The following is a 10,776-nucleotide window of genomic DNA, read 5'->3' on the forward strand; positions in this document are numbered from 1 at the left end:
CAGTGAGTGTGGTGCAATGTGTGTGGGTGATGTGCCTGCCTTGGTTGAATATCTAGCAGTGTGTGCAAGGTGTGAGATGTGGGTGTTGTAAAGTCTGTGGGTTATATGGTGAATTAATACACAGACTACAAGAGTAACTTTAACAGGACTTTACTATTCGAAGGTCAGGGCGAATCTGCCCAATAAATCCTTACACAGCACTTATATACCGGTGTGGTCACTCCCGGTATTACAGTATACAGCAGCCAAGATAAAGTAGTGCAACACCTAAAATAGTTCTCTTAAAGGTGGACGGTTACATACAATAGTTCTCTTAAAGGTAGAACGGTTACATACACTACAATCCTTCCTTTTTAGCTTACAACATACTTATTCCCCATTAAACATAACATATATCCAACTTCATGTAAAAACAGTTCACAGATGTAGTCTCTGCGGAAACAGTTCACAGATTCAGTCTCTGCGGGAAAACAGTTCACAGATTCAGTCTCGGTGTAGTCGGTTCACGTTGCTGGAGTGACTCATCCAATAGTCCTTCACTGGACTTAACAGCTTGAACTTCCGTCACTTCTGAACCAGCATTGTTGACTTTTAAAAGCTTGAGTACCTTGGGAAGTTTTTCTACTTCCAAACTGGTTTGGCTCCGTACGGAGAGACCACGTGCATGACCTGGTAGAGGTGATAATGATTCAGATGGTCATCATCTTCTGCTTCATCTTTTCCTTTTCTGCTTCTTGGAGACTCTCTGGGCTCCACTGTCAGCTGCCAGCTGCATGCACCGTTCCTCCTTCTCGTCCTCCTTTTCTCGTAGTAGCGCCACCATCTCCCGATGTTCCTTAGACTTTAGGTGATTCTTCATGGTTTCTGCACTTTGGGAGTTTTCATCACAAGCTGGGCAGAGCAGGTCATCGTAATATTCGGTGTCGTCCAACAGGTCATGGTAATATTCGGTGTCGTCCTGAGCTAGGCCAGCGAGAGGGTCTTCTATTTCCTCCATACCCAGCTGGACGTTAGCCAGCTTTTGTTCCAAATCCAGACATCTTTCCTGAAGAGACTTCTTCATGCGTTCAGTTTCATCCAGCTTTTTCTGGGCTTCCTGCAAGTCTTTTACTAATGACCTCATTCGTGATTTCAATACTTCAACTTCATTGGGAGATTGATTGATTGTATTATTCAATCCCTCTACTGGAGCAGCTGTTTCAGCATTCTGTTGTTCAACATTGACGTGAATCAGCGTACTTTTGGCATCCAAGGTTTGCTCTGCTGCCATCTTCTCAGTCTGTGTTGCAACCTCAGCTATTCCAATAACTTTTGGGAGCTCCAAATCCCTCTCCTTTGAAGATTTAGACTCATGTCCAAATTGTTCCCATTTCAGAGTCTTGTCCCTCAGCATATGAAGGAGTTGGCTGACCGTTGACTCTTCTGACCTCATCCGTTTCCCAGTAGCTGCAGGGCTGTTTATAACCTTGCCCTGGGGCTCCTTTGCTGTTTCTACTTCGCCATCATCCGCAGCCTCCACCATTCGAATTTCCACAAATGAATCGTCCGGTGATGCTGCACCGAACTTCAGTAGGAGCTCGGAATTCATGGCGACCAACTCAGCCTGTTCTGCCTGCAATGTGCTAACAAGCGCCTTCAGTTGCTGAACATCTTGCTCCACCAGATTAGAGCACGCACCTTCAGAAACCGAATCAGCTTTGATTCGTTTGGCCTCCTTGCGCAGACGGTTTGTGTGCTCCCGCTCCCTTTTCTCCCTCAGCTGTTTCTGTTGTCTTTCCAGATTCTCCCACTCTGTGTCAAAGAACGTTTTCATTGCTTTTATCTCTTGCTCGAGACGGCAACTCAATTGTTCTAATTGCTGTTGTAATTTGAAATGGAGTTGAGTTCGAGCCCGGTGTTCCTCAGACTTGTGCATGTCTGTAAACTGGACAGACTCAGAATTCTCTGCCAAACTATGTTGTTGTTGTTCAGTGGAATTCTGTTCTGAAACTTTGTTCTCCTTTGAAGCATCAGTATTTATGCACTCCTTCGTTTTTCCAACCTTAGTCAGCAAGTCCATTTTAGACTTGTCTTTCGCACCTGGGCTGGTCTTGTCGTCATCCGTTTCAGAGTCTGAGCTGATTGTCTTCACCGAGTTCTCACTCGTTATTGCTTTTAGGTAGTGCCATTCCATGTTTATTTCCCTGATCCACTCCCGTCCCAGAAGTGGTGGACCTCCCTCAGGTAGTACATATAAGTCCATTCCTTGGTGTTCTTTGCCCCTGTCTCTCACCTTGACTTGTATCTTTCCCATGGGGTATACTTTATGCCCCGTGTATGTCTGCAATACGATCTTGGTATCTCTCAAGGGCATATGTGAGAATAGCCGGTTGTAATCCCTTCGATTTATGACTGATAGGGCTGATCCTGTGTCCAATTCCATTTTCACTTGGACTCCGGCTACTTTTAGTGTGACCCAGATAGTTTGTAGGTCAGCTTCCTTACTCACATTGTGAATTCTCAGACTACCCAGTTCCTGGCCGTTCGGGTCTGAATCCGAATTCTGTTCATCTGAACTCTTCTCAGCCACCTTGTGTACCTTGCTGTACTTTTCCTGCGGTGACTTTTTTCTGTTGTTGGTCTTCTTTCCTGACCGGCATACTTTAGCTATGTGACCAAGCTTGCCACATTTTCTACATTCCTGGTTTTTAAACCAGCATTGGTTCTGGTCGTGTGTTGTCTTCCCACAACGATAACATTTTGTTGTACCCGAAGTCATTTGATCCACGCTGAGTACCGCTGCCTTCAGCTGCATTTCCGCAGTGCCTCTCGCGGCTGCTTCGTGTGATGCTGCAATAAGGACAGCCTTGTCAAGTGTAAGATCGTTCTCTTCGAGCAGTCGCTTTTGTGTTCCTTCCTTCGACAACCCGCACACGAACTTGTCTCTCAATGCCTCTGTCAGATTTTCCCCAAACTGGCAGTATTTCGCTAGTCTACGCAGTTCGACCAAGTATTCCGCGTTGCTTTCCTCTTTCCGTTGCGTTCTCGCATAAAATTTGAATCGTTCCGCCAACATCAGCGGTGTGGGGTTCAAATGATCCTTCAGGACAGCAACAATATCAGCGAAAGTCTGATCTGCCGGTTTAGCTGGTGCTAGAAGATGCTTCAATAGCCCGTATGTCTTCGCCCCCATTGCGTTTAATAAGGTGAGAGCTTTATCATCATCTGCTATTTTATTGGCCTCACAATATATCTCGATGCGTTCTACGTACGTGGCCCAATCTTCCACCTCGGAATCGAAGTTGTTGATGTTACCATGCTTAGGCATCTTCACTATCTTTTTGAGAAACCACAACGAATTTGTTCGTTACTTTTTTTTTTCCAAAAATGGCGGTTTCCCGCGCTTGTCTTCTTCCCCGCCCACTTTCAAAATGGCGGTTTCCCGCTTCTGTCTTCTTCCCCGCCTACTGGCGGCTTCCCGCGTTTCTTCCCCTGGCGGGAGGGGTAAGCTTTCCTTCGGGCGACGACCGCTGGCTTTCGGAGTTCGCAGCCTGCGCGCCGGCTTCAGTGCATTCCTTGTTCCCTTTTCTCGGCCGGCAACCGGCGCTGGGGACAACCCGTTGGCGGCGAACAGTTCCAGCCGCTGGGCGGAATCTCGCTCGGTCTCCCTCGCTCGGTCCCGTTCCCCCTTCACTCGGGCTCTGTCTCTCCCTCAGCGGCTTCCAATCGCGCCTCCCAGCCCTCTTGCAGTCCGGTCCTTTCCTCCCCCGGCTACGGCTGAGTTCTCCGCGGTTTTATTTATTTTTATATCTTCCCGCACCTTACGATCCCGGTCGCAGCGCCTCGTGGCCTCGGTAGCTGCCCGGCCTTTTTCGCCGGTCGCGGTCTAGCTGTCTCACGACGCTGTTGCGTCTCCCAGCCCGCTTGTAGCCCGGTCTCACACCAGCTGCATTCCCGCTTGTAGCCCGGTCTCTCACACCGGCTGCGTTCCTGCTTGTACCGCGGCTTCCGTGCCCTACGCTGCCCCAGTCTCAGCGCCTCTGGGCCCGACTTCTGTCCGGCTCCTTTCCCCCGACCGTGGTCGAGTTCACCGCCCTTATCCTCCGTTTCTTTTTATTTTCCCCCTACTCACAGTCAACGTGGCCGACTTGCTTCTCTTGGCTGATCGGCTCACTCACCGCCGTGGCAGAAGGGACAATAACAGCCTGTTGCTGATGGAAGGCTTCGTGTCTGAATCCTTCCTTCTTCCTTGCTCTGCAGACTCGAGTCTTCTCTCAGCAGAACGACGAGGGCGGGTGCCTCTTCTCGACGCTCGTTAACTGCTTTGGGTGTGTCGCTGCCGCAGGGTGAGATCGAACCCGTCGCCACTGTAAAGTCTGTGGGTTATATGGTGAATTAATACACAGACTACAAGAGTAACTTTAACAGGACTTTACTATTCGAAGGTCAGGGCGAATCTGCCCAATAAATCCTTACACAGCACTTATATACCGGTGTGGTCACTCCCGGTATTACAGTATACAGCAGCCAAGATAAAGTAGTGCAACACCTAAAATAGTTCTCTTAAAGGTGGACGGTTACATACAATAGTTCTCTTAAAGGTAGAACGGTTACATACACTACAGGTGTGAGTCTTGCAGCAGTGGTAAGTGTGTGAGGGTGGGGTGAAGCTATGATTTTAAGGTATGAGTCGTGATTGCTAGAGATTATCGGTAGGTGAGTGATGGGGGTGTGGTGCATTGAGCAGTGTGTGAGGTTGGTGGTGTAGTTGCTGGGATATGACATTTGAAGATGCATTCACTGACCTTGACCACTCGAGTGAGCTCATTAAACTTCTTGCAGCACTTGATCCAGGTCCTGGGGGAACACGGGCAACACACTTGGCACTGACGGCTTCTGCTATCTCCTCCCACTGCCTTCTGGTGTGCTGCCTGGAAGGCCTCCTGCCTGCCTGTGGGTAGAGAACCTGTCATCCTTTGTGCACCCCCAGGACCAAGGCCTCCAATGCTGCATCTGAGAACCTCCTTGCCCTCACTCTTCTCTGTTGAGCCATGGCTTCAGAGTGAAATTGAGATGCTTCTGCAACCAAGCACCTTTCCTTTAAGTAGTGCAAAGATCCTAGGCAAAATGTTATTGGCCAGTAGTTTGCACCCGATATTGGCCCTCCCCTTTTGAGCACTAAGCCAACCAGCAGCATGTTTAGTGCTGAGCTCAGCGCTCCAATCATATAAATGAGCAGGCAGCACAAATTTTGCTTGCTGCCTGCACCACTTTGAACTGGCGCGGGCAGATCGCGCTTCACTCTCCCCTTACCCCATGACACCTCTTGGATTTTTATAATCTACTGTTTCATGATTTTTAGAAATCAGGCTACCTCTGGATAAAACCAGGAGAAGACAGTATTGCTGGTGTCTGAGTCAAGTGCTGGTAAAGAGTGGGGTCATGAATGAGCCTTCTAAACAGGTCATACAGGCTTGCTCAATATTAGGAAAAGCAGACTGGCTGATTTCCTGAGCACTGATCCTGCCAATCACACTGCTACTTCTCTGCTTTGGTCTACAACTTTGTCAAGGATAATGTAAGCACTTTAGGTGCTCCAGCTCTCAGGAGATCAGTGGAGAGAAGTCGGGGTAATGTCAGAAAGGAGTGTCAGTCACACTAGCACTCTCAGCTCAGGTGGTGAGTGAGGAGCTGGAATTGTAACCAGTTTTACCCTGTTTTCCCATTTGTACCTGCAGCATCCTGTGATTTTTCAGCAACATTTCTTGCAGCAAATCACTAGCCTAACCTATACACATTCAAAGAATTTAATGCTTCATTCATTCAAAAATAATTTCTATTTATACTTTTTCTTCGACAGTTGCTTCTTATGTTTATAATCTTTCTGATACAGCAGCAGTAGAGCAATCAGAAATCACAACATTTGCCTTCTAATCATTCCGAGTTAGGCAATTCAGAGATTCAGGCCAGAATTCTAATCAGGAGGTGGGTAGGGAGCGGGGGGAGCTAGAAAGCGGTTGAGAAACCCGGGAGAATGGGTTTCCCACAGGCCCTGCCGAATTTAACATTTCAAAGCTCTGTTTCCCACCTGCAGCCAGCTAGATGGAGAGGCTGGCTGGCTGTGGGCGGATAGGCCTGCAGCACTAGGTTGCAGCGAGGAAGGAAGGAGGGATTGGGGTGGGCGGGGATGGTTGGGGCCAGTGGATGATTGGGGTGGGTGGTCGGGGGCTAGAGGATGAGTGTGGGGGGGTGATTCGGGGCTGGAGGATGACTGGTGGGGGGGGTGGTGGTGGTGGAAATGGAGCCGGAGGATGATTGGGGAGGTGGGGAGGCGGGGAGGCGGTGGTGGTCAGGGGCCGGAGGAGGATCACGGCTGGATGAGCATCGGGGTGGGTGGGACGGTGGTTGTGGGCAGGAGGAGCACTGGGGCTGGAGTGGAGAGGCTGGGAAGGCAATCGGGGGCTGGAAGGGGGAGTTCAGAGGCCTCGGGTGGGGGAATCGGAGGCCTTCAGGGGAGAAGAGCGGAGGCCTCGGGGGTGGGAGGAGGTCAGGGTGAGATCGGAGGCTTTGTGGGTGAGATTGGAGGCCGTGGGGGGAGGGGGATGCTCGGAGGCCTCGTGGGGGGGGGCTGTCTGATCGCGGTGGGTGGATGGGTTAGGTAGGGTCGCTGGATCCAGCATGTTATAAATCTCATCATTCATCAAGAAACTACTTGTGAAATAACACTGGACGGCCAGCTGGTGGCGCTGTCCAAGGAGTATAAATACTCGGGCGTGGGCCCAGCTTTCCAGGGACATTTTTAAGACAAAGAACTAGTGAAGTACAACTAGACCTCCATGTTCTGAAACAAGTTGATTAAAGCCTTGCTTTATGCTCAAACCAAGTGCGTAGTGAGTTTTATTACATCAATTTAATCAACTTGATATCGACTCCTCGCTTTGGGTGATTCGGGAACAGCCAGCTACGACTCGAACCGTAGAAGGGAACTCAGACAAGTAACTGATCCATCATGGAGAAACTACTCAGACCCGCCAGTCTCGACCTGGACCCGAATTCACTTACAGCCACTAAGGTATGGAACCACTGGTATCATACCTTTAGCAACTTCCTTGAGGAGTGTGGTGAGAATGTTCCTAACAAGTTACGAATGCTTGCTAATTATGTATCCCCTCATGTGTTTGATTATATCGAAGACTGTGTAGACTATGATGCCGCTATCCAAATACTACAGCAGCTATATGTCAAGTCCCCAAATGAAATTTTTGCTCGGCATCTACTGGCCACAACTCGACAACAACCCGGGAAATCACTTGACAAATTCCTTCAGAAACTTCGCAGGCTCAGCAAGGATTGTAATCTTAAAGCTGTTACAGCTGAGCAGTACCAGGAGGAGTTAATTCGTGATTCCTTTCTTAACGGGATTGCGTCTCCCTTCATACGTCAGCGTCTGTTGGAGAATAAAACCCTCAAGTTACAGGCTGCCTATGACCAGGCATGTTCTCTGGACTTAGCAAAGAGGAATGCAGACACCTATCTTTCACCACATGCACGGACTGCTGCTATCACTTTTAGTGACTCTTTCGATAGACCTCGGGCGGAAGCCCTCACGGATGATGACTCCAACCTGGCTGATGACAACTCTACCCTAGAAACCTACACTGATGACGACCCTGCCCTAGTGGCATCATGGCAATCTGGAAGGAAGTGTTTCTTCTGTGGAGGTGCGTTCCATTATAGGAAATTTTGTCCTGCTTGTAACGCGACCTGCAATCATTGCAGCAAGAAAGGTCATTTTTCTAAGGTATGCCAGTCAAGAGCCACTGTTAGTAAGAAAGGCCACTTTTCTAAGGTATACCGGTCGAGAGCTCCTGTTAGATTTGCAGCTACTATCTATAAAACTGCTCCTCCCCCAAGAGCCACTACTAAGGTTACAGCTGCAATCTATAAAACTGCTCCTCCCTCAAGAACCACTACTAAGGTTATAGCTGTCAAGGGTAAAACTGCCCCTCCTCCCATCACAGCTGTTTTTCCCCAAAGTCTGTCCCATGCAGCCATGAAGGTTTCGGTAAATGGACACATTTTGAGTGCACTAATCGACTCATGCAACTCTGACAGCTTAATTAATGAGTGGGCTGTCAGTAAGTTAAAACTGCGTATTTACCCCTCGGACAGGGAAATTGCAATGGCTCTGACGACACTGACCACCAATTTTTCCAGCTTTTGTCTTGTTGACCTTATTCTCAATGGCCGCACTTATTTCTCCACCCGGCTTGGGGTGCTGAAGAACCTATGCAGTGATGTGCTCCTGGGACAGGATTTCCAGAAACAACACAAAAGACTCACTTTCGAGTTTGGAGGGTCAAAGCCGGAGCTTACTATTTCCAAAGTACCATTTTGTGCGCTTTCGGCGGCTTCGCTCGACGAGCCCTCCTTGCTTGCCAATCTTTCCCCCTGATGTAAGCCCATAGCCACTAAATCATGACGTTTCAACCAAGATGATCGATCCTTTATCAAGACAGAAATCTCTCGCCTTTTAGCTGACAGTATCATTGAGCCATGTTCATCTTCCTGGTGGGCTCAAGTCGTCATTGTTAAAAATTCTCTGAAGCAACACAAGAAACGTCTTTGCATCAATTACTCGCAAACTATTAACCAGTATACCAACCTGGATGCCTACCCACTACCACGCATCGATGACATGGTCAATAACCTTGCCAACTACAAGGTATTTTCAACTTTTGATTTAAAGAGCGCATATCATCAAGTACCGTTAAAGGACTGACAAAAAGTATACGACCTTTAAGGCCAATGGTTGGCTTTACCAGTTTTGTCGCCTTCCATTTGGGGTCACCAATGGGGTGGCCGTCTTTCAATGGGCAATGGATAGCCTAGTCAAACAGGAGAACTTAACAGACACTTTTCCATTTCTGGATAATATCACCATTGCTGGTCATGACCAGAAGGAGCATGATGCCAACCTCCAGAAATTTTTTGACATTCTCTGTCATCGCAACTTAACCTTAAATGAGTCCAAATCTGTGAAATCAGTACCATCAGTCAACATCCTTGGCTACTGGGTGGGCAACGGTGTCATCAAACCGGATCCGGAGTGACTTCGTCCGCTTCAGGAGCTCCCTCCCCCTACGAATCTCGGCTCTCTTCGTCGGGCACTCGGCATGTTCGCCTATTATGCGAAATGGATACCCCACTTCTCTGACAAGATCCAGCCCCTGCTTCACGCAAAGTCATTTCCATTGGAGGCAATGGCTATTTCAGCTTTCAACCTCCTCATGCAACAACTGGAAAAAGTCACGCTTCGTTCCATTGATGAAAATCTTCCTTTCGTGGTCAAGTGCGATGCATTGGATGTGGCCATCTCTGCTACCTTGAATCAAGGTGGTCGACCCCTTGCATTTCTGTCCAGAACTTTGCAGGGTAGCGAGCTCCATTATCCTCCTGTCGAGAAGGAGGCTACGGCCATCATCGAAGCGGTACGTAAATGGAGTCATTTTCTCGCTCATCGCCATTTCGCACTTATAACCGATCAGCGCTCCGTGGCCTTTATGCTGGATAACCGAAAATGCACTAAGATCAAGAATAACAAAATACAACTCTGGAGGATGGAATTGACCGCCTTTGGATACACCATACATTATCGAACCGGCAAAGAGAATGTGGCCCCGGATACCCTCACGCAGGCATTCTGCTCTTCTATGTCAACTTCGACTCTGGCGGATCTTCATACTGACTTATGCCATCCTGGCTGTAGTGGCGCTTCTTAGTTTCCAAACAGGCAGGCCACTGAGCTGTGGGGCTTTTAACATCGAGTAGACGCGTGTCGAAATAAAACGTTCCCAAACGTAGCTTTGTCTTTTAAACTGTTTACTATAACACTTAACAAACAGAGTTACAAAGCAAACACGTATAAACGAACACGGTCAAAAACTGTACTGCTCCAAACCTCACAGCTTCTGCCTCTTTCACCATGTGCAGTTTAAAACTGTAAGATGGCTGCACCCATGTGTGGCTTAGGGACTGTTCCATTGTGGCAAGAATGAAGGGGGTGTCGGACTATACTACTGGAGCAAGAAAATAGGGGGTTTCTTAATACAATAAGTCGTTCAGGTAAATTAACTGTATTATGCCATTTAGCCACTATTTTAAAGTATTTTCTTAAGCTTTTATGGCTCTTACATTCCGGCCCCTAATTGACTAGGCACATGAAGCATATCAATTACTCAAACATTAAGAGTCATAAACTAATGAGTTCAACATATTTACAATACAAGTGTCCACTTTTTTCTTTCGTTCAGGAGCTTTTCACGCTGCTTCTTGTAGCAGGCAGAGCTTTGTGATCGGTCTGTCCAGGGTACTGGTCTTGGTTTGCAAACAGACGCGACGAACGACGCCTCTGGAGTCTGGCATGGTCTTAATTATTTTTCCCATCAACCAAGAATTTCTAGGGGCTGAATCATCCACAATTAAGACAATGTCTCCGACGATGAAGTTCCTCTTTATTTTGGACCATTTTGACGCTCCTGTAGCAGAGGTAAGTATTCTCTTGTCCATCTGGTCCAGAAGAGGTCTGACATATACTGAACTTGCCTCCACTTCCGACGGGCATACAGATCTTCCTTTTTGAAGACTCCCGGGGGCATGGCTGGCTGTGTTTTCAACAACAACAGGTGGTTCGGAGTCAGGGCTTCGAGGTCATTGGGATCATCTGATGTCTTGGTTATCGGTCGGTCATTAATGATGGCTTCGACCTTGCACAGAACGGTTTGGAGTCCCTCGTCG

The sequence above is a fragment of the Somniosus microcephalus genome, chromosome 1 (genome assembly GCF_052327205.1).
Source record: "Somniosus microcephalus isolate GS21.2 chromosome 1, FLI_Smic_1.0, whole genome shotgun sequence".
Lineage (NCBI taxonomy): Eukaryota > Metazoa > Chordata > Chondrichthyes > Squaliformes > Somniosidae > Somniosus > Somniosus microcephalus.